The sequence below is a fragment of the Jatropha curcas genome, chromosome 7 (genome assembly GCF_041381405.1).
Source record: "Jatropha curcas cultivar XTBG-Jc1 chromosome 7, XTBG_Jcur_1.0, whole genome shotgun sequence".
In the NCBI taxonomy this organism is placed as follows: domain Eukaryota; kingdom Viridiplantae; phylum Streptophyta; class Magnoliopsida; order Malpighiales; family Euphorbiaceae; genus Jatropha; species Jatropha curcas.
The window spans coordinates 5,101,693-5,125,985 of NC_143157.1; the positions used below are offsets into that span (position 1 = coordinate 5,101,693).

The 24,293-nt window shown below is 37.5% G+C and overlaps 1 non-coding gene across 1 annotated transcript; it reads left to right on the forward strand.

The window, feature by feature from the left end:
* The first annotated feature begins 21,126 nt into the window (after window positions 1-21,126).
* Window positions 21,127-21,233, forward strand: LOC149494622 (small nucleolar RNA R71). Its single transcript, XR_016321952.1, has one exon. It is a non-coding gene; the product is annotated as a small nucleolar RNA R71 (small nucleolar RNA).
* Window positions 21,234-24,293: the final 3,060 nt, after the last annotated feature.

Here is a 24,293-nt window from a genome sequence, read left to right on the forward strand (position 1 = left end):
AAGCGTCCTCCCTGTTACCGCAAACCATCCCTAATCCTTTTGGGGGTGGCCCATGAGTATGCGTACCGTTGGACCCACGCGAAACTCTTTGTTTCACATGTGGTTAGGTATATCCTTACTCAAGGTTCAAGGGTCCCCTTATAAGCCAATTCTCTATTTGTGTCATAGCCTATAGAACCTATCCTTTAGGACTGTATGCACCCAATGATACGAATCATATCATTAAACAAAGTATGACGTGATGTTGTGCGCATTCATGACATATCATCTCATTAAAAAAAGAACATTTAATTTCAAAAGCTGGAAAATCACATTTTTGGGCCCTGAGACCTGAAAAATTACATTTTGGCCCCTAAGGCCCAAGAAAAAATTTTTCTTTGAGAACTTAGGGCCATTCGAAAAGTCGAGGTGTCCTAGCATACCAACATTACCTACCCTACCACATAGGGTCAGACCGTCCCATCTCACAGGGTCAAGTCATTCTTCCCTATATCAACACCACCCAACATTGTTTGGTCATACCACCCCACATCATAAGGGTCAAGTCCAAATACCTTACCCATACATTACCCCACCTCACACTATCTCACATACCCTATGAAAATACCTTATATAGGATTAGTCTAATCGTTTTGACTATGTCCTTTCACAGGTAACCCCCGTTCAAGTACCAGTCACGTCTACAGTACTATCACCGACCTCACCAGCTTCACCAGCTTCACCAGCTGCACCAGTTTTACCTACAACTCCTACAACCCTACCTGCACCAATGGCATCACTCACTGACATCCAAAATCTCATTGAACAACTGGAGGCCAGGATGGAGGCCAGAATGAATGAGGCATTGGCTGCCCAAAGGACTGCCCTGATAGCTGAACTAGGTAATGGTAATGGAAATGGGGCTTCGGCCGGGGGAAGCGGACCTACTACCTCTAATCAGGGTCCTGCTGCTGAACCGACAAACTCTGCCCTTAACCTGGATGACATGCCCTCCAGAACTGCTTCTGAGCTGGAAGCTCAGAAAATGAGAGAGAAGCTGGAATTGTTGGAAAGATCTATCACTGCTCTCAAAACCCACAAGGAAGTGGTGGACATGGACTCCTTGTCCTTGTTCCCCGAAGCAAGATTACCTACAAAATTCAAGATGCCTAACATGGACAAGTTTGATGGAACCACTTGTCCCAAAACTCATCTGAAAATGTATGTAGGTGCCCTAAACCCGTTTGGCCTGAACAGCGAGCTCCTTGCTCAGTTGTTTCAGCAATCTTTGACTGGTGCTGCATTAAGATGGTTTGTTAGCTTGGATCGTTCCAAAATGAAGAATTGGGAGGACATATGCAATGCTTTCAACACGCAGTACCATTATAATATTGAAGTGGATGTTACCCGGAGGGAGCTAGAAACCACTAAACAAAAGAACAATGAGCCTTTCTCCTCGTTCCTTTCGAGGTGGAGAGCCAAAGCCGCTCAAATGATCAACCGACCCTCTGAACAGGAACAAGTTGACATAATAATCAAGAATTTACTGCCAGTCTACCAGTCACAGCTTCAAACACAGTACTTGCCTACGTTCCAATCGCTTATTGTGACTGCAACTAAGGTGGAAGACTTAATCCAGTTGGGTCAACTCAAAGAAGACTCATACAAGAAGCAGAATCATGCTGGGTCCAGTGAGACAAATGAAATAGCCAGTATAATCCCCACGAATCCTTTACGTGTTGGGAATTTGGGAAACAATCAGCCAAGGAGGCAATATACTGATCTCGGCATGCCAATCCTTTTGGTGTTCCGAGAAGCAGTGAAATCAAATTTACTGAAGCCCTTAGAAGCAAGGCCATTACCAAACCCCCTGCCCCGGAATTTCAAAGCCAATGAATACTGTGAGTACCATCAAGGACATGGGCATAAGACCGAATCATGCTGGACTTTGAAAAATCGTCTACAAGACCTGGTTGACAATGGGTCCATCATCCCCAAGAGCAAGCTGAACATTAACCAATCCCTTGCCTAACCAGGGGATTAATGCAAAAAAAAAATTTTGCTGAACAAGAATCGTTCGATCCTTTCGAACTTTTCTTAGAAATGAATGAAGTTTGTATCTGAGAAGATTGATATCAAACCTCCAAAAGAACAAAGGAATTGTTCAAAACCAACGACCACATGTCTGATCGATTGAAGCATCGAGAAGAACGAAGTCACTACAGTCAATTCAATCCTAGTCCATCACAGTCCACCTAGAGTCTATCTTTTAGGGTCTAGTTCTTTTTCTTTTCATTTTCATTTCCATTCAAGTTTTCATTCAATTCAAATTTGTAAATCTAAGTGTCTTTTGTACACAAATTTTGTCTTATCAATAAAAAGGGATCAGTTTACGTTCCAATCATGTTTATACTCCTTCCATACTCTTTCCATATTCTTTCCTGTGAAAGCAAAAAAAAAATCGAAAAAAATAATAATAAAAAATTAAAAAAAAAATGATGACAAAAAAAAAGATAATAAAAATTGGCAAAGAAAAATGCATGCATTTGCTCTGCATCAATCAAAGCTGGGGGCATCCTAAGAAACACCATCAAAGGGGAAGTTTTGAAGGGTAATCATGGAAAGGATCCAGCAAAGGGTACGCAAGACTTCAAACAGTACCGAGGCAAAGCCGATTGAAGGGGTTAGGGCCAGAATGGTTTCTCCGAAAACCCAGGAATGGAAGATGCTCTGACAGAGAGGTGTCTGAATTTTGAGCTTAAAAGCGACAGAATAAAGAAGTTATGTTTGGAATTGGATTGGGTCTGCACGAAGTCGCAATGCTGTCCATACACTACTCAAGTCATCTCAGAATCAAGTTGCCTCGAAATTCTTTATGGAGAGGCTGCTTCTAAGTGAGCAAGAGAAAAAAAACGGGACAAAAGGAACCCTTGGTCAAAAGGAGTCAAAAGGAACTTCTGCGTAAAAGAAAGAAATCAAGGACAAAGCTACAGGAAATCGAGTTGTCAAAAATGGGTCAATTGCAAGCTCTCCGTTAAATTCAAGCCCATCAAGGGTAGATGACAAATCATTTCAGCCATAAGGACAAAGACCAAGCGGCTACTCACACTTTGAAAAAGCAAGTTAAAAGAAGCAGTCATTTTCACGAATTGGATGACAACAAACACCTTGAAAATCAAGCGCCAAGCATGGCACAAGTACAAGTGTCCTTATAAACAAGGATCATTTCTCAAAGCAAGGAAAAGGAAGAGTCTCCTCAAAATTCCTTATGGAGAGGAGAACCATTGAGGAAATAAGTTTCAAATTCAGAGGAAGATAAAGTTCAAGAAAAGGAATCAAATTAACCTCAAGAATTCAAACATGGCGAAGCCACAAACTCAAAGCATAAAAGCTTCTTCAACACTCAAGCCACTCAAGTTACCACCACAATGTGGGTATTCAAAACTCTTTGTGATGAATACAAGTCATATTTCAGTCAACCAGTGGTAAGACCACTACAACAACAAAGTCAGATCCGCTTAGGGTCATCACTATCATACGAGCTCGGGTCAATAAGTTGATTCAACATCATCAAAATCGGGAATGAATCCCATAGAGACATCCAGTCGGGAATGAATCCCGTAAAGACATCAAGCCGGGAAGGAATCCTGCGAAGAACTTAAGTCAGAAATGAATTCTGCATTAGCATCGAGTCGGGAAGGAATCCCGCAAAGACATCAAGCCGGGAAGGAATCCCGCGAAGAAATCAAGTCAGAAATGAATTCTGCATCAACATCAAGTCGGGAAGGAATCCTGCAAAGACATACGATCGGGAAGGAATCCCCCAAAGACATCAAGCCGGGAAGAAATCCCGCGAAGAAATCAAATCGGAAATGAATTCCACAATCAGCATTAAGGCAAAATTGAATTTTCCCCCAACAGCAAGTCGGAAATAAATTCCGCACCAAGCCGGAAAGGAATTCCGCACTAACATCAAGTCGGAGATGAATTCCGCACCAGCCGAGCACGAAGTTCGCATCCTGGAAGGAACTACGAAAGACCTGATTCTCCCCATCCCCCGAAGAGTTCTTGGAGATACGTAGGCAGCCACAAAGGCGCGGTCACAAACATAAGTTTGCATCATAAATAGCATTTTCTCTTTGCCAATATAAAAAATAAAAAATAAAAAAAAGAGAAGAAAAGAAAAATAAAAGCTGGAGTTGAAAACCCGAAAGGGCGGCTTCAGGCAAGAATTGAGCCCGCTAGGCTGAAAACCCGAAAGGGCGGTCTAGGCAAAAGTTAGGGCAAAGAGCCTGCTAGAGTCGAAAACCCGAAAGGGCGGCTACTAGGCAAAAGTTAAGGCCAAAAAAAAAAAAAAAAAAAAGGTGCTTTCAAAGGTCTCCTTGGGAGTATATAAATCATTTTTTCCAGGAATCACTGAGTTCCTTCGAGTCAAAATTCACTACAAGAAAACTTTTGGGTCTCTAAATCGAGTCTCTAAAATCAAGTCTCCATCACCAGTGGTCATTCCACAACGGGCCACAAAAATCGAGTCATTCTCAAAAGTCCGTTTTGAAAGCGTCACTCTTTGAGTCATTCCTCGAAGAAAGAGGGAGAGAGAAAAATGTCAAAACAATCCCTAAAAAAGTGTCAAACATAATCATTGAGAGGTAATTCTTTAATACCTCGTCTCCACTCAGACCATCGTTTCTTCGATCCTTTCAGACGAGCGATGTCATCCACATTGTCCGTTTCCTCGAGTCATATAAGTAACCTTGTTCTCTTTGATTCCTCGATCGAAAGGACAAATACAACACCAATGTTTTGAAGTATTCCATGGTCAGCACCATTCTGGGGGCAAGAAGTGATAAGAACCTTCACCATTCTCCCATCACAGAAGTAATCACAGAATTTTAGTCTTTCATTAAGAAGAAATTCTGTTTCAGCTAATAAAGGCATCAATTCCCTCAAGCAGGGGGCAAAATCCTCCAAGTCGAATTCAGGGGCAAGTGTTATAAAAAAAAAAAAAAAAAAAAAAAAAAAACATACACAACCCAGGGTGGAACCCAACCATCGTCAATCTCTTTTACCCAAACCCAGGGTAGAACCCGGTTAATGGTTAACTTTCTTACATAAAACCTAGGGTGAAACCCTAACCAATAACCAACCCTTTTTCATCCAAAACCAAGCCATTTGATCATTTCGACTTTAGGTAGACCCTTGGTTCTCAATGAGAAAAGTAAAAATAAAGCAAATCCCTTTTCAAGCCCTCATTAAGAGGCAAAACATCTTTTCAAGTCCTCTAAGAGGCAAAACTTCTTTTTAAGCCCTCATTAAGAGGCAAAAACATCTTTAAGTTACCAACATAAATCCATGCATTTGATCATTTCATTTTCAAAAAAAAAAAAAAAACCACGGCGGGGTTTCCTCCGCTGCCCATCCTCAAAATTTGGTCTTCAGACAACCACCGACACCCATAAATCATTTTTATGGTTGCCGGTGGGGGGGCAACTGTGAACACTCAAATTTTGAGGCTCAAAAGCCTGTTTTCTTCCGGACTGCGAACAGTCCAGCCGGACCGGAGGCCTTTTGGAAAGTTCATCGGAAATATGCCAATATGGTACTTGAAACGTCCGGAAAATTACGAGGATCTCGGAACTGGTCTCGGAATATTTTTTGGAGGTCCGGAACTCCCGGAAAAGCCCCCGGAATAAACCTGCCTGCCCCGGTGGCTCAGCCACCGGAGCCAGCCACCGAGCCGGCGGCCCATCCCGGCGGCCCAGCCGCCGGGCAGGCCGCCGATCCGGCGGCTCAGCCGGCGGCCCGGCCGCCGAGACTTGGCGGCCCGGCCGCCGGGCGGGCCGCCGAGCCGGCGGTCCATCCGGCGACCCAGCCACCGGAAACAGTCCGTTTTGCGCCTATAAATACAGGCCTCGGGCCTCCTTTTTTCCTCACTCAGTCTGTGTTGACGGACGCTCCTTCTCCCTACGCTCTTTGCGATTCTTTACTGCTTTCTTGCATTTTTTAATTTTAATTTCATTTTATTGTTGTGATATTTGGTCACTTAAAATTAAATTAAAATTAATTCCCTTAACGAGGAGCTTAACCTGGAGTTAAGAAGCGGTCGACGATTAAATCAGGTACGTAAACAAAACTCTGCCTATTTAATTTTAGCACTTCATGCACGCTTCTCTTCTACTCCTTTTAATTCTACAACTGCATAAATGCATTCATGTCATCATATAGGCAAGTAAATTGCCTCAATTAAAGTATGATTAAGCTAAATGCCCGGTTAATTAATAATCGTGGTATTAAAGCCTAAATCCGACAATATTGGCTTAAAATATCTAGTCTATTAATGGCTATGGTATGATTGCCTTTATTTCGAACAATTTTCGGCTTAAGTCCAGTTCATCAATAATTGTGACTAAGTAGCCTAAATTATTCACGTTCTTTTGGCATTAAATTGCCTACATTGCAGTTTGATTAATTACTTTTGGTAAACAAATTGCCAATAAGTAAGATCAGTTATTTTTTAGCAATAAAACGCTTAAATCAAAGTTTTGGCAAAATGCCTTAAAACTAAATCAATCTTTTTGGCTTTAAAGCTTTAAATCATTCAATTTTGGCGACAGTCGCCTAAATAAATCATCAAATCAATTTTGGCAACATCTTGCCTAAATCGGCACTTTTTGCTAAAAGCTTTCAAATCAACACATTTTGGCTAAAAGCCTTTAAAATCAATTTTTTCGGCAATTAAATTGCCTAAATCACAAAATGTTTTGGCTAAAAGCCTTAATTCATTTTTTTTTTTTGGCAAACAAATAAGTCCAATCAACATTTTTCTGGCACGCAAATAAGTCCAATCAAAACTTTTTGGCAAAATGCCTAAAACAACCAATTCTTTGGCACAATGCCTGAACAAAATGCACAAAGCATACACACACTCATGCATAAAGCATCCCCATTCAAAGCCCTCTAAAAGAGGCCTATCGAACTACGTTGACTTTGATCTTCCATTCAAACGGAAGTACGTAGGCACGTTCGGGATCTAACCCCGGGCGGCAAGTCGAATCACATAAACATTCATTCTTAGGTTAGTTTCATCAGCATGACATAGTCTCGGGATCCACCTCGGGTTCGAAGACCATGCCTTAGACATTGGGCTAATTAATCTAGTAACTAGGTTAATTAAAATTGGAGTCACTTAGGGTTTTTCCTAGTTTACCCTAAAACAATTAAACAAGGTGGCGACTCATTCATTCACGTGCATTTCTTCCTTTAGTCACATGCATTCACATGCCTATGGCATTTTGGGGAGGGGTTCACACCTGTCAAAAGCATTCAAATACTCTTTTTCAAAATCAAAAAGAACATCTTTAACTAATAAATTACAAAGAGGTTTTGTGATTTTGGAGAATCCTTAGTAAATCTCCTATAAAATCCTGCATGGCCAAGAAAGCTTCTTACTCCTTCTACTGAATTTGGAGGAGGTAGCTTTTCAATTACCTCTATCTTGGCTTTATCTACTTCAATCCCTTTTTGTGAGATTTTATACCCTAAAACAATACCTTCACTAACCATAAAATGACATTTTTCCCAATTCAAAATGAGTTTAGTGTCCTCACATCACTGCATTACTAAAGAGAGGTTATAAAGATAAGAATCAAAAAGAAGAACCAAAAACAAAAAAGTCATCTATAAATATTTCAATGAACTTCTCAATCATGTCAGAAAATATAGACATCATGCATCTTTGAAAAGTTGTAGGAGCATTGCACAACCCAAAAGGCATTCTCCTATAAGCGAAAGTACCATAAGGGCAAGTGAAACTAGTTTTCTCTTCATCCTCGGGAGCAATAGGTATTTGGAAATACCCTGAATAACCATCTAAAAATCAATAATAGGGATAACGTGCAAGTTTTCAAGCATTTGATCAAAAAAAGGTAAAGGGAAGTGATCTTTGCGTGTAGCTTTGTTCAATTTCCTATAATCAATACACACACGCCAACCTGTGACAGTTTTAGTAGGAATTAACTCATTATTTTTGTTAGAAATAACTGTCATACCTCCTTTTTTTAGGACAACTTGAATAGGACTTACCCAACTACTATAAAAAATTAGATAGATAATGCCAGCACCCAAAAGTTTTATGATCTCTGCTTTGACTACCTCTTTCATGTTTATGTTAAATCTTCGTTGATGCTCAATTGAAGGTTTGTAGTCTTCTTCCATTGAGATCTTGTGCATGCACACACTTGGACTCATTCCCTGCAAATTTGAAATTGACCATCCTAGGGCTTTCTTATGTTTTCGAAGGACCTGCAACAACCTTTCCTCTTGATCAAGTGTTAAGTGAGAAGAAATAATAATAGGAAAAGAATTATTCTCCCCTAAGAATGCATGTTTTAAATGAGATGGAAGCTATTTCAGTTCTTGCTTTGGTGATTCACTTTCTTTGTCATCTATGATGCTTGGATTATTAATGTTATTTTTCTCTTTAATATGCAGGGTGTCCTTTACACATTCATAAACAACATCAATCCTAAAACAGTCATTATAATCCATGGGAAATTTACAAGATTTAAGAACATCAAACACAACCTCCTCTCGACCTACCCTCAAGGCTTCATACACATCAATCAATGCCCTTGCAGTTGCAAGAAAGGGTCTTCCAAGGATTAAGGATCCTTCTCTATCTTCATCAATGTCAAGAATAACAAAATCAGCAAGAAAGATGAATTTACCTACCTTGACGAGCACATCTTCTACAATTTCTCTTGGATATTTTATTAATCGATTTGCCAACTATAGAGACATCCTTGTTGGTTTTAGCTCTCCCATCCCTAGCATCTTAAAAACTTCATAAGACATAAGATTAATGCTAGTACCTAAATCTGCTTCTCTCAAGCCAAAATTATGTGTAGATAATTAACTAAAGACTTACAATTTTGCTAAAGAAACTTCACATGTGATGTTCAACCCTAATACCTAAGTTCATAATCAAATCTAAATATATAATCATTGAAATCTCTTAATCATGGTATATTATTCAAGACCTCCATTTCAAAAAGTGAAATATAAGCAAATCAACATGTAGGGACTAAACATTTAACCAAGGCAAAGGATTTGATTTTTTTTAATTTTCACATTTTTGTGCTTTAACCGAAAAAAAATATATCGGTTAAAACGATGTTTTTTCTTTTTTGATTTTGTTTTTTTATATGTATATGACAATAAAAAACACACAGAAAAAAACAAAAAACAAAATCACAATAAAAACTTAGTTAAAAACACATTACGAACTTCCTCCCCCACATTTGAGAGACACAATGTCCTCATTGTGAGAGAAGTCACAACACATGCTTGCACACAACACACATAACACAAATATAAAGGAAAATATAAATAAGTTGTTCAGAAAAAACCTAATGCCTCTGGAGAATCCGAAGGTGACGGAGTGAATTCGATGTTCTTCTTTCAGAAATATGGCATCCACTTTCGTGCCATACTCTTGTGCTCTTTCTGAATGGCGTGTTACTTCTAGCCCATCTCAAAAACTGTTAGTTGCAAATTCTATTGGGACTGCTATAATGCATCAACTCGACCCAAAACTTGCTGCCACTTCCTCTGCCTCCTTTTCCGCTTGAATGGAAGATGTCACCGGCGACTTCCCTTTCCTTTTTCTTATTTGTTCTTCATTCACATGAGAAGTTCCTTCATCTCCATTATGTTGGCCCACTCTTCTCTCCCACGACTTCCAACGATAAACCATGGTATTACCATCCTTCACTTCATCTACTAATCCAGCCTTCTTGAAGAAAACCCCATCCATATACCGAAAATTATCGGCTGGCTGCTCATGATAAGGTGGAATAGGCAACCAGGCAGTATGGGTTAGAATCGGCGCCATGCTACTTATTCCCAACGTGATCTTGCCTTGATGACAGGATGCATTGTAGAGTGTATCAAACATTATTCCTGTAATATCCACCATCTTTCCCTGCAAAATAAATTCCAGCAAAAACAAATCCTTTGTTTGGACTTTGGTGGCTTCCATCCAAACAAAGTGTAACACAGGTACTCATGCAGATATAAAATACTCTTATCCTTAATCCACTTATTACCAGCATTTCGAGCATTAAAAGATGCCTGACCTGTTAGCATTTCCCAAATCGGGGCAGCGTTCCAACCTTTCGGTTTGGAAGTGTGAATACTCAAATTTTGAGGCTCAAAAACCTTGTTTTCCCGGACTGCAAACAAGTCCGGCCGGACCGGAGGCCATTCGAAAAATTCACCAAAAGTATGCCGATATGGCACTTGAAACGTCCGAAAAATTACGAGGATCACGGAACTGATCCCGGAATATTTTTTGGAGGTACGGAACTCCCGAAAAAGCCTTTGGAATGAAAAACTAGCGAGTGGACAGGATAGGGTGGCAGCAGCCGCCCTCCAGCCTAGTTTTTCCCTATAAATACAGCCCCGAATCGACAGTTTTACACACTCGGTCTGTGTTGACGGACGCTCTCTTCTCTCCTACGCTCCTTGTGGTTCTTCTACTGCTTTTCTGCATTTAGTTCAAGCTTTTATTACTCTGCTGTTGTGATATTTGGTCACTTAATTGAATTAATTTTAATTAGTATTCCCCAAACGAGGAGCTTAATCTGGAATTTTCAAACTGAAGCTAAGAAGCGGCCGCCGATTAACTCAGGTAATAACGAAACTCTGCCCATTTAATTTCAGCATTTTGTGCATATTCTCTTCTACTCTAAATTCTAATTAAATAATTAAATAACTGCATTCACACCATCGTCATTTTGGCAGCAAACTGCCTTAAGTAAATAAGTTTAGGCTAAAATGCCCGGTTAATCAATAATCGTGGTATTAATGCTTAACTCCGAACATATTGGCTAAAGTGCCTAGTTAATTAATAACTACAGTGTAATTGCCTTTATTTCGAATAGTTCGGCTAAAAGTCCAATTGATCAATAATTGTGGCTAAAAGCCTTAATCAATCACGTTTTTGGCAACAAATTGCCTACAGCTTAATCAATCACGTTTTGGCAACAAATTGCCTACGGTTTAATCAATCGCTTTTGGCAGCAAATTGCCTATAACTCGAATGCCACTTTTTGGCGACAAATCGCCCAAATATCACTTTTTCTTTGGCAATAAATTGCCTAAATTACATATCATCTTTTGGCACGAATGCCTTAATCATTTTTGGCGACAAATCGCTCAACAAAACCCCTTTGGCACAAATGCCCTTAATCAATCACTCTGGCGACAAATCGCCTAACCAATCTTTGGCAACAAATTGCCTAATCAAATATCAACTTTTGACACAAATACCTTAATCAACCATTTTGGCGATAAATAGCCCAAACATCAATTTTTGGCAATAAATTGCCCAATCAAACACCTTTTGGCAACAAATGCCTAAAACAACAAATCAATCAACCTTTGGCAAAAATGCCTAAAAAAATGCACGAAGCATGCACACACTCATGCATGAAGCATACCCCTTCAAAATGCCTTTGAATAGGCTTTATCGAACTACGTCGGCTTTGATCTCTCATTCAAACGAGAGTATGTAGGCACGTTCGGGATTCAACCCCGAGCGGCAAGTCGAAATCACCAAAACACTTTACTGGTCCAATTGCATCAATTTACCTTGCAAGGCATTTATACTTAGGTTAGTTAATCAGCATGACATAGTCTCGGGATCCACCTCAGGTTCATAGATTGTGCCTTAAACTTAATTAATCTAGACTTAGGTTAATTAAAATTGGAGTCATTTAGGGTTCTTTCTTAGTTTTCCCTTATAAAAATAAACTAGGTGGCGACTTCATAAAACACACACGTGAGCATACCTCATTCAAGCATAGTTTTGCCTTCGGGGGAGGGTTCACAGGAAGCAAACCCAGTTTTGGCAAATCCTAACCACTGATGAATTTTATCATAGTCCAAAGTTAATTCCTCTCCCTCTACTCTAAATTTTATGGCATTCTGTTTCTCATCAACCCATTCAAGGGAAGTCACAAACTCAAGACTTATGTTAGCATTCTCAGGAATCTTTAATTTACTATCTATTTCAAAATTAAGGATTTTCAGATATTCTTGAATTTTTTCTAAAAGACCAGTACTTTGCAGAAAATTAGTGTCAAGATTATACATACCGGTGTAACTGGATTTCATGAGGCATTTGAAACATTCTCCCTTCTCCGTAGTGTAGATGGGAAATAGAGCCTTGTACTTTGAAGCCCAGTCTTTCTTTGTTGGAACTGAAGAAGATGAACCATCATTCTTCTTCCTTGCCTTTTGCTTGAGCGGCATATTGATGATGATAATGAAGAGTTTTTCGGCTAAGGAGAGTAAAAAGAAGGAGAGTTTTATGAAAAGTATTGTAATGGCAGATTTTGTGTTTGAAGAAAAAAATAGAGTCCTTCATATAGGCAATTTTAGGGAAGGATAGGTTTGAATGGTCAATGTAGAAGTTGAAAAGGAAAAGGATGTGATTGGTTTTGAAAAGGTGTATGTAGTTTGCAGGTTTGAATACCTTGGGAAGGAGAAGTGTTGAATTGAATTCAATTGTAATTGGTTAATAAAACTGAAATTCTATTTGAAATTTGAAAAGACAGTTTTCATTTTCTGTCCGTTGGACAATCGCGCACGCGAATCCAATATCGCGCTCGTGATCTTTAAGATTTCTCCTTGCGAACGATGATCTCAGACCTTCTGCCCTCCTGTGCACTTTGTTCACGCCCGCAAATCTTACTATCGCAATCGCAAATTTTGATCCTATCTGCCTGTTTCTTTTTGCACAGTTGTCGCGTTCGCGATTTTGTGTACGAACTTAAGGGCCAACCCTTATATGCTTAACACACAGTCTTACACGCCCACGTAGTCTGTTTCTGCAAAGGCCAAATTTGCTACACACTTTAACTAACAAGCAATCTCTCTTTTTCTTTTTAAAAACAAATATTAGTCCTTTTAAACCATATTTTGGTTCCTAATCAAAGAAAATATTCAAAATGTAATTTCTTAGAATAAAAAAATGAAAACAAAACTAACAATAAAAGTAAACATACTATATATGTATATTATAAATACCAACTTTGTGTCTTCATATTGCATGCAACTCCACTTGAAGTGGATCACCAACCTTATTACCCAAGTAAAGCTTACATGTAACACCCTCCGCCCAGTCCCGTGAGACCCGACGACGAATGCCACATTCGGTGCCAGAAACACCATCTTAACTTAACATACAAATCATAAAATTAGATTATGAATTAGAAGTAATTGAGTATTCACAAGTTTAGCGAGTGATATGTTTTTTTTTTTTTTTAGATAATCATTTCATTTCGTTTTCATCTCTTTTTTTTTTTTTTTTGAAAAATAGATTGAAAAAAATCCTACAGAAATACTGTAAGAATTTCTAAAAATTGAGCTCACCAAACAAGTGAATACAAAACACTTCCAATTAAACTCCAAACTCCCAACATCTCCAAATAATCATCATAACACAACAACACTTCTATATTTTCATAACTATATAAATCCTCAATAGCATTTTAATATTCATCAATTAATTGCATTCTGTATATATATCAAGTCTTAATAAACTAATCATACCAACTCTCTTGAAATATTTTATATTCAATCATTTAATGAATCTTATACTTATCTCCGAAGATATATACACCAACATAATTGCTACTTACATGCTTAAGTTATAATTCAAATAACACAATCTCCGAAAATATAATACTTATACATGCCATAATTCTTAATTACATAAATCTCAATCTACTACTACCACAATAGTCACTTCTGCTCTGATGCTACTCTTCTAGTTTTCAAGCAAAAACCACAGTCTTTAACCTGCGCGTGATAAAAATCAACGCGCTGAGTATAAAACTCAGTGGTGCTCATAATTCACATACTTACTAAAGTTGCAATGACAACTTACTTAAAACACAAATTACATAAAATCATTAAATTTCAACATACATTTACATTTATAGCTAAAGAAATATCAAATAAACTATTAATTAATAACATAAAGAATTTAATCCTTTCAACTCATAATTTAATTCATTACTTGCACATTTATTATACCAATACATATACTATTTATTTTTAAAACCATGTACCAGAATATCATGCTTTGAAAACTCATTTGATAACATAATCATTAATTTGATTTTGTGCATTTATGCTATCATACATGTATTTTGGGATTTTGTATGAAATGATTGATTTGTTGAACTTTGGTTGCAATAACATGCTCTTGGGTGATGTTTGATGAGTATTTAGTATGTGGTAGAAATCTCTACCATGTAACTTTGTCTTTCATGTTCTTTCATGGTTAAAGCAAGCTGAATTTGGGGAAAATGTGTTATTAGGTGAGTTTAAGGACTATTTTTCGATCCTTTTTGTTTTCCATTTGAGTAATAGCCCAGCCCTAGTGTGATATTGTCCGCTTTGGGGGCCAAACTTGGCCTGAACCCTCACGGTTTTGTTTCTGGGCCAAGGAAACCTCCGCTCTGCCAGCCCAAAACGCGTCACACTAGTTCAAGGTTGCCACCCTTTATGTATAGGACTTCCACCTTGTGCGTAGCCGATGTGGGATTCGCCTAAGGTGTTGTGCCCCAAACCTGGGATGTCACATACACCCCCCTTAGGGATTGAGCTTTCTCGCTGAGGTTTGCCCCACCACCGGCCAGAGGGACAAGGCTGGGCTCTGATACCAAATTGTAACAGCCCAGCCCTAGTGTGATATTGTCCGCTTTGGGTGCCAAAATTTGCCTGAACCCTCACGGTTTTATTTCTGGGCCAGGGAAACCTCCACTCTGCCAGCCCAAAACGCGTCACACTAGTTCAAGGTTGCCACCCTTTATGTATAGGACTTCCACCTTGTGCATAGTCAATGTGGGATTCGCCTAAGGTGTTGTGCCTCAAACCTGGGATGTCACAATTTATGTCTGAGCTCTTAATGAAAGTTGTAAGTCTACTTCTTAGCTTTCCAACCCATCCTCTTGTGTCCAATTTGGATAAATATAGCTCAAATTATGGCTGAAAAACCCAAACTGACTCTGTTATGCCGGGCCACATGCATCTTTCAATTGAGTGCCCATTTTGACCACTATAATGGAAAGATTATGTTCTGAGTTCTTCATGAGAGTTGTTGCCCTATGTCTTGAGACTTCTCTATTTCGGATTGGTTTAATTTGAGTGTTTGGTTAAGTAGGAATTTAATAAACATTGGACTTAGTTCTACTGAATCGGGTCTGGACTGTTGGTCTATGTTCATAGCTTCTGTTTACCATCTTACACATTGATCTAGGCTATGGTCCCTTCATAACATTTCTAGAATTTTGTCTTAGCTTTCTAATGAATCTAATTTCATTCAATTTGGAGACCTATAACTCAAGTTATGTGTTAAAACACAGCAAAGGTCAAGGTTATTTTAATGCTGGAAATTTCCTATGCCTTGAATCATAGGTTTATTTGGATAAATGGATGTATGAATCATGTGTGATGAGGTTCTCTGGATTATTTGTATGTTTGAGGATTTATTTGACAAAAATAAGATATAAGTTTGAAAAGTGTTATTGTGGATATGTTTAAATAAATATAAATGGGAAAAATTGCTGGAAATTTTGGGATAAAGTGTGGAATTAGTTTAGATAATGCATGATGAGGATAGAAATGGATACCTTGGTGCATAAGAGTTATGTTAGTATGCTTGGTTGGAGAAGGAAATTCATCCCCTTGGTTTTCATTAAGAGGCCAAACCACTCTAGGGTGGTAAGGCTTACTTAATTATTATTTTTTTTTTGTATGGTATGCTATCTACATATATATGACATAAGTATGATTCTTTTGATAACTTTCATATGTTTAGAGTTTTTTTAGAGTTTTAAAAAAAATGGGTATTTAAGGTGTATGTGCTTTGAATTTTGAATAAGGAAAGTATGATTTTATATGATAAGAAGTTTCTTATGATAAATTTCATTATGACATTAAGAAAGTTTAAAAAAAAAAGGAATTTATGAGAAATTTTCCTATATTATTTTCCTATATTACGTATATATATATATGTATATATATATGATAGTTGGTATCAGAGCCGAACCCCCTCCAGTAGATGTATGGTTCGAGGATGAACCACGCGGAAGCTGGTGGGCTTGTGACATCCCGACCCGGCAAAGCGATCCTAGGATGGCAGGCTAGCTAGGGTAGTGGAATGCGGGACACAGGAATGAATCGAATCATATATCGAAAAGGGAGAAACTAATCATTAGAGGCGCCTTTTGGTGGAATGGCTGGAGAGTTGGAAGAACTCCAGGGTTAAGCGTGCTCGCTTAACAAAAATCTCAGGATGGGTGACCTCCTGGGAAGTTTCCCATTTCACCTGCGGGACAAAACCGTGCGGGGACTACACTGATGTGTAGGGCGTCCGTGGACTACACCAAAGCGGACAATTCCTTTAGTGATTAGAGTCGGGGCGTGATATTGCATCTTTGTCCGCTTACCATAAATGTGGAACCATTGGATAAATTTTTCAACTCTAAAGCTCCATGATCTAAAATTCTGATCACTTCAAATGGTCCACTCCATCTAGACTTCAATTTTCTAGGAAATAAGCGTAGTCGTGAATTAAACAATAATACTTTATCTCCTTCCTTAAATGACTTGATTCGAATATGAGTGTCATGCAACTTTTTAGTTCTTTCCTTATATAACTTGGCATTCTCATAGGCTAACAATCTAATCTCATCAGGTTCATTTAATTGAAGTTTCCTCTTAATGCCTACCTTGTTCAAATCAAAATTTAGAGCTTTTATTGCCTAATAAGCTTTATATTCAAGTTCCAAAGGTAGATGACATGCTTTACCATAAATCAAACGGTATGGAGACATCCCGATCGGTGTTTTAAACGCCGTTTGATATGCCCAAAGTGCATCATCTAACTTAAGTGACCAATCTTTACGAGATGAATTGACAATTTTTTCTAAAATCCACTTAAGTTCATGATTTAAATTTCCACTTGACCACTAGTTTGTGGATGGTATGGAGTAGATACTCTATGGTGTATTCCATATCTTTTCAAAAGACTCTCAAAAGATTTATTTAAGAAGTGCGTACATCCATCACTTATTATTGCCCTTGGAACTCCAAATATTGTAAATATTGCTTTTAAAAACTTAACCACCGTATTTGCATTGTTTGTTACACAAGCTTGTGCCTCTACCCATTTGGAAACATAATCCACAGCCACCAAGATATAACTTTTACCTTGTGAAATAGGGAAGGGTCCCATAAAGTCGATCCCCCATACATTGAATATCTCTACCTCAAGTATGTTGGATAAAGGCATCTCATCTCTCCGACTTATGTTTCCGACCCTTTGACACCTATCACAATGAGAGACAAATATACGGGCATCCTGGAACAATGTAGGCCAATAAAAGCCACTTTTTAAAACCTTTGAAGTAGTTCTATTTGTTCCATGGTGCCTGCCATATGGACTCGAATGACAATGCATAAGTATATCTTGTACTTTTGTTTCCCCTACACATCTTCTAATCATACCATCCCCACATATCTTAAACAAAAACGATTCATCCCACAAAAAATTTTTAACATCTGAGTAAAACTTCTTCCGTTGTGCATAATTCATATCAAGAGGTATTACTTTAGAAGCTAGAAAATTTGCAATGTCAGCATACCAAGGTGTATGAACATGTTGTACTAACATTAAATTTTCATTTGGAAAACTTTCATTAATAATTATAGACTCTCCTATTGGACCTTCTTCATTTTCTAAACGTGATAAATGATCAGCAACTAAATTCTCAGAACCCTTTTTATCTCTAATCTCAATGTCAAATTCTTGCAATAACAACACTCATCTAATAAGACGTGGTTTCGCATCTTTCTTAGCAAACAAGTATTTTAATGTAGAATAATCAGTATAAATTATGACTTTGGATCCTAACATGTATGATCTAAATTTATCACATGCATATACTACAGCCAACATTTTTTTTTTCAGTAATTGTATAATTCATTTGAATACTAGTTAGAACATGGCTAACATAGTATATCACATGCAATTTCTTATCACGTCTTTGCCCTAAAACATAACCAACAGCAACATCACTAGCATCACACATTATTTCAAATGGTAATCCCCAATCAGGTTTTGCCATAATAGGTGCACTTACTAATGCATGTTTCAAAGTGTTAAAGGCATTTAAACAATCTTGAGAAAAATCAAAGGGAACATCTTTAACAAGCAAGTTAGTTAATTATTTAGCAATGATAGAGAAATTCTTTATAAATCTCCTGTAAAATCCTGCATGGCCTAGAAAAGACCTAATTCCCTTAACCGTAGTAGGATGTGGTAACTTTTCTATGACTTTTATCTTTGCCCTATCCGTTTGGATTCCATCTTTACTTATTTTGTGCCCCAAAACGATGCCCTCATCAACCATAAAGTGGCATTTTTCCCAATTTAAAACTAAATTAGCACTTTCACATCTTGATAACACTAAGTCAAAATTTTTCAAACAACTTTCAAAAGAATCACCATACATAGAAAAATCATCCATGAACACATCCATGATTTCTTCTATGTAATCAATAAAAATGGCTGTCATGCAACATTGGAATGTTGCGGGTGCATTACATAATCCAAAAGGCATACGTCTATATGCAAATGTACCGAATGGACAATTAAATGTAGTTTTCTCTTGGTCATTCGAGAATATATAAATCTGAAAATATCCCGAATATCCATCGAGAAAGCAATAGAAAGCATGACCAGCAATCCGTTCTAACATTTGGTTTATGAACGGCAACGGAAAGTGATCTTTCCTTGTGGCTGAATTTAGCTTCCTATAGTCAATGCATACCCTCCAACCCGTAGTGGTCCTAGTAGGGATTAGTTCACCATTTTCATTTTTTACTACAGTCATCCCTCCTTTTTTAGAAACACATTGAATCGGACTAACCCATTGACTATCCGAAATTGGGTATATTATTCCTGCATCTAATAGCTTTATGATTTCCTTCTTCACTACTTCTTTCATATTAGAATTAAGTCTCCTTTGTCTTTCCGCCCTAGGTACATGTCCATCTTCAAGATTTATGTAATGCATGACTCGATTAGGACTTATACCCTTAAGGTCAAAAATTTGCCATCCTATACTCCTAATCCTATTTCTAACAATACTTAACAATTCATTTTCTTGATCTATAATTAATTTGTTAGAAATGATTATTGGAAGTGTGTGATCTTTACCTAGGAAAGCATATCTTAGATGACTAGGTAATTCTTTAAGGTCTACTATTGGTGGTCTTTCAATTGATGGAGGTAAAGGTTCATTTTCTCTAAGTAACATCTCGGGTCTTAAACTTATAAACTATTTTTCTTCATTACTCGCACTATCATTTTCATACTTAACATTATTTTCTAATGCAAATATTTCAGGCACACATGTATCAACTATGTTAATCCTCATGCAATTTCTTTCATCCATAGGATATTTTATGGCTTTATCTATATGAAATTCAATGGTATCATCACCTATCCTAAGGAATAATTTTCCTTCTGACACATCAATTAATGCCCTCGCTGTGTTCATAAATGGCCTTCCTAAAATAAGAGGACAATTCTCATCATAAACAAAGTCAAGTATGACAAAATCAGTTGGAAAAATAAACTTGTCAACTTTAACAAGTACATCTTCAATAATGCCATAAGGTCTTTTAATAGTTTGGTCAGTAAGTTGTAAAACCATATTAGTACGTTTTACTTCATCTTCTAAACCCAATTTCTTAAAAAGAGATAATGGCATTAAGTTAATACTTGCTCCTAAGTCACAAAGGCATCTAGGGAAATCTACCTCACCTAATCTACATGGTATGGTAAAGCTTCTTGGATCCTTGAGTTTAGTAGGTAATTTACTTGAGATTATGGAACTACAATCCTCAGTCAAAGTAACTGTTGACACATCTTTCCAACTACGTTTCTTTGAGATTAAATTTTTAAGAAATTTCCCGTAGTTCTGAATTTGCGTAATGGCTTCCATGAATGACATGTTAATATGCAAATGTTTCAATTTATTTATAAAGTTTAAGAATTGCTTATCTTGTTCTTGCTTCTTTAGCCTTTGTGGAAAAGGTGGACTTGGTTGATAAACTTTCACATTATCCTTTTCCTTTGATCCTGTAAAATTTTGATCCTGCAAAATTTCCTTCCTTGCTCGGTTCACAAACCGGCTCAACAGAATCATTATTCAAAGCATTAGCATCAATACCCGAGGGAACTACTTTATCAACTACCTTTCCACTTCTTAAAACAATAGCACTCACATTCTCCCTAAGATTCTTTTCTATATTACTTGGAAGGTTTCCCACTCTACGCAATGAAATAGCATTGGCAAGTTGCCCTACTTGCACCTTCAAGTTATGTATAGATGAAGAATGATTTTTGAAAAGTTTGTCAAACTTAGAATCTAACCATTTAAAATTATCATCTTGACTGCTCATTTTCTAATTTATTCCATCCAAAAACTTGTCAATTTTATTTGTCAATTGTCCTATTCTATCTTGAGGTTGATTAACTTAATTTCCTCTATCTTGATTATCATTGTTTCTCCAAAAAGTGTTAGGATAATTACGATATTCAGCATTATAATTATTCGAGTATGGACCGCAAACTTGTCCTATAACATAGTTCACTTATTCCTCCATAATCGAATGATTATAATTACACTCCTTTGATACATGTCCATTTGACCACAATTTTCACAAGTAAGAAATGTTGACTTACTCACATTCAAGTTATCAATTTTATGTGCTAAAGCAGAAATTTGTGCTTGCATCATAGTTAATGAATCTAGCTCATGTACTTTCTTAACTGAATTATTTGAAGAAGAAGAAGAAGAAGGACCATGATTAACATTGGAATGACTTACTTGAGCCCTTTCGGTTGGCCATATGCTGTTGTTGTTAACCATCTCCTCCAACAACTCAATTGCATCATTAGTAGTTTTCTTCATTAATGACCCTCCTGCCATAACATCTATAGTACCTCTTGGAGAAGGATTAACCCCATTGTAAAAGGTTTGAATCAATATATTTTAGGGAATGCCATGGTGTGGGCAAACTCATTGAAGTTCTTTATAGCGATCCCATGCCTCATATAGGGATTCATTTTCATGTTGGGTGAATGAGGTTATTTCTTTAATAAGCCTAGCAGTCTTTGCTAATGGAAAGTATTTAGACAAGAAAGCTTGGGCTAGTTGTTCCCAAGTAGTGATAGAATTTGGTGGCAATGAATTCAACCAAGCTTTTGCTTTATCCTTCAAATGTTGAATAATCTTTAATATAGCCCAAATCTATTGTTCATATAATTTTTTTGACAAGAATATACAATAATCGGAAGCGTACCTTGATCCATAATAGCAGATCTATGTTATGGGTTACCTCGTTGCGACAATTCGATTCTCACCATAACAGCAGATCTACGTTTCTTCCTCTGGCCTTTTGTTCGTAAGTTTTCTCTCAATGGTCAGAGAATAATCAACAGCTACGGGAGTTTCTTTTATGAGCTCTCTCAAACAAGCTATCACCGTATGTGTTTAAGGCAACCATCACACTCCCTATTTTGTTTTCTTTTCTGTGTTCGTGTTAACCCTAAGCTGTTGATCCCTTTATCTTTTATAAGGTAGAGGAAGGGTATTAAAACCCTAACTGGCTCTTATCCATTAAGCCCAATAACCATCATCTTGGGCCACCTTAATTAGAACCAGCCCTTTAATCATATGGGCCACATATAGATTATTAAATAATCTAACAATCTCCCACTTGGCCCATGTGCGTTTCTTGAACTATCATGTTTACCTTAATTAGAATTAAGATGATCGGATTATGGCGGTCATAAGTCATTAAACGACATGATTCCTTCCATGTATCACAGACCACTTCAATTCATAAAACTTTAATGGAGAAACTATTCAACAAACAATACATTGTTACAATCAACTGTTATTGTTATCTCACTCAAACCATTATTGTATACATCTATAATGTGGATAACATATAAATAAGCAAAAACACATCTCTAATTGAATTCCTAAGTGTCACAATAATATGAGCAAAACAACCATATGTATATATATATATATACAAATTTAAACATCATGCTAACAAGCTTATCTATAATGCCCATCCTATCAACATGGCCAGTGAAGATTTTGGGCAGTAAGCCTTTAGTTAGCGGATCCGCTATCATCAGATCAGTACCGATATGCTCAATTGACACTTTGTGTTTTTGCGCTTCTTCTTTCACAGATAGGTACTTTAAATCCATGTGCTTTGCACCCTTAGAGTATCTATCATTCTTAGAGAAGAAGACAGCTGCGGAATTATCACAGTAAATTCTCAACGGTCTAGCTATACTATCGACAATGCCTAGACTTGAAGACAAAGTTTCGCAACCACAATGCATGAACAGTGGCCTCAAAGCATGCCACAAATTCAGCCTCCATAGTGGAAGTAGCAATGATAGACTGCTTTCCACTTTTCCATGATACTACTCCTCCAGCTAGAAGAAACAAGTAGCCAAATGTAACTTTCTCGAATCTACACAGCCGGCATAGTCTGAATCTGAGTATCCCAACAATTCTAGATGGTTGGACTTTCTATAAGTGAGTATATGATCCTTAATGCCTTGTAAATACCTAAGTACTTTCTTTGCAGCTTTTCCAATGGTCCATCCTAGGATTACTTTGATATCACCCTAACATTCTTCCGGCGAAACTAATATATGGTCAAGTACATGTCTGAACATACATTAAGCTCCCAACCACTGACGCATATGGAATAGACTCCATCTCTTTATGTTCCAAATCATTTTTAGGACATTGCATTTCGCTGAACCTATCTCCTTTCTGAATTGGAACTATTCCTGCAGAGCATTTTTCCATTCTGAATCTCTCTAACACCTTATCAATGTAAGCTCTTTGAGACAATCCTAACAGTCATTGTGGTCTATCACGGAATATTTCTATTCCAATCACAAAGGATGCCTCTCCCATATCTTTCATTTCAAAGTTCTTGGAGAAAAAACCCTTTACTTCATACAACAACCCAACATCATTTGCAGCAAGAAGAATGTCATCAACATATAGGACTAACATAATGAGCTTGCTCCCACTGACCTTCATATAAATACACCGATCAATAGTGCTTTATATAAAACCATATGAAGTGATGGTATTATTGAACTTAAGATACCATTGACGGGAAGCTTGCTTCAGTCCATATATTGAGTTCTTTAACTTACACACAAAGTTTTCCTTTCCTGTGACCACAAACCCCTTTGGTTGGCCCATATATACTTCCTCCTCTAAGTCATCATTAAGAAAGGCTGTCTTTGCATCCATTTGGTGAAGCTCTAGATCATAATGAGCCACCAAAGCCAAAATAATTCTTAAAGTGTCCTTTTTGGAAACTGGAGAAAAGGTCTCTTTAAAATTAATGCCATCCTTCTGAGTGTAACCTTTAGCAATAAGTCTGGCCTTATATCTTTCAATGTTGCTCTTAGAGTCCCGTTTGGTCTTAAAAACCCATTTACAACCAACTTGTTTTGACCCCTCAAGCAACTCGACTAAATCCCAGACTTAATTATCACTCATTGATTGCATTTCTTCCTTCATGGCATTAAACCACTTTTCAGAATTATCACATTCCATGGCTTTCTGGAAAGAGACTAGATCCTTATCAATGCTCATTTCACATTCACGCTCAAGTGAGTAAACCACATAATCACTAGAAATATCTGGCCTTCTTTGCCTTTGTGACCTTCGTAATGCTATTTCTTGTGAAACCACTTGATCATTCGTGAATTATTCATTATTTGCTGGTTCATCATTTAAATGGTCATTTTGTGGGTTCTGAATGTTGTTTTGTTGTTCAACCATGTTGTTAAATTGTGATACGACAAGTGGAACAACAACCGAAGAAGAGACACTAGAAAAATCCACCTGAGTTGGATTTTCAATCTGAATCCCTTGCACATTCACCTTACATGGTTCATTGCTCCCACTAATTTTGCCATTTGCAATAAACTGAGCATTGAGTACCAGACTCAACAATTCTCGTACTATGGTTAGCACAATAAAATATGTACCCTTTTGACTTTTCAAGACATCCTATGAAAAATCCACTAACCGTTCTAGCATCAAGCTTCGTTTCATATGGATTATATATCCTTACTTCCGCTGGGCAACCCCAAACATGAAGATGCCTCA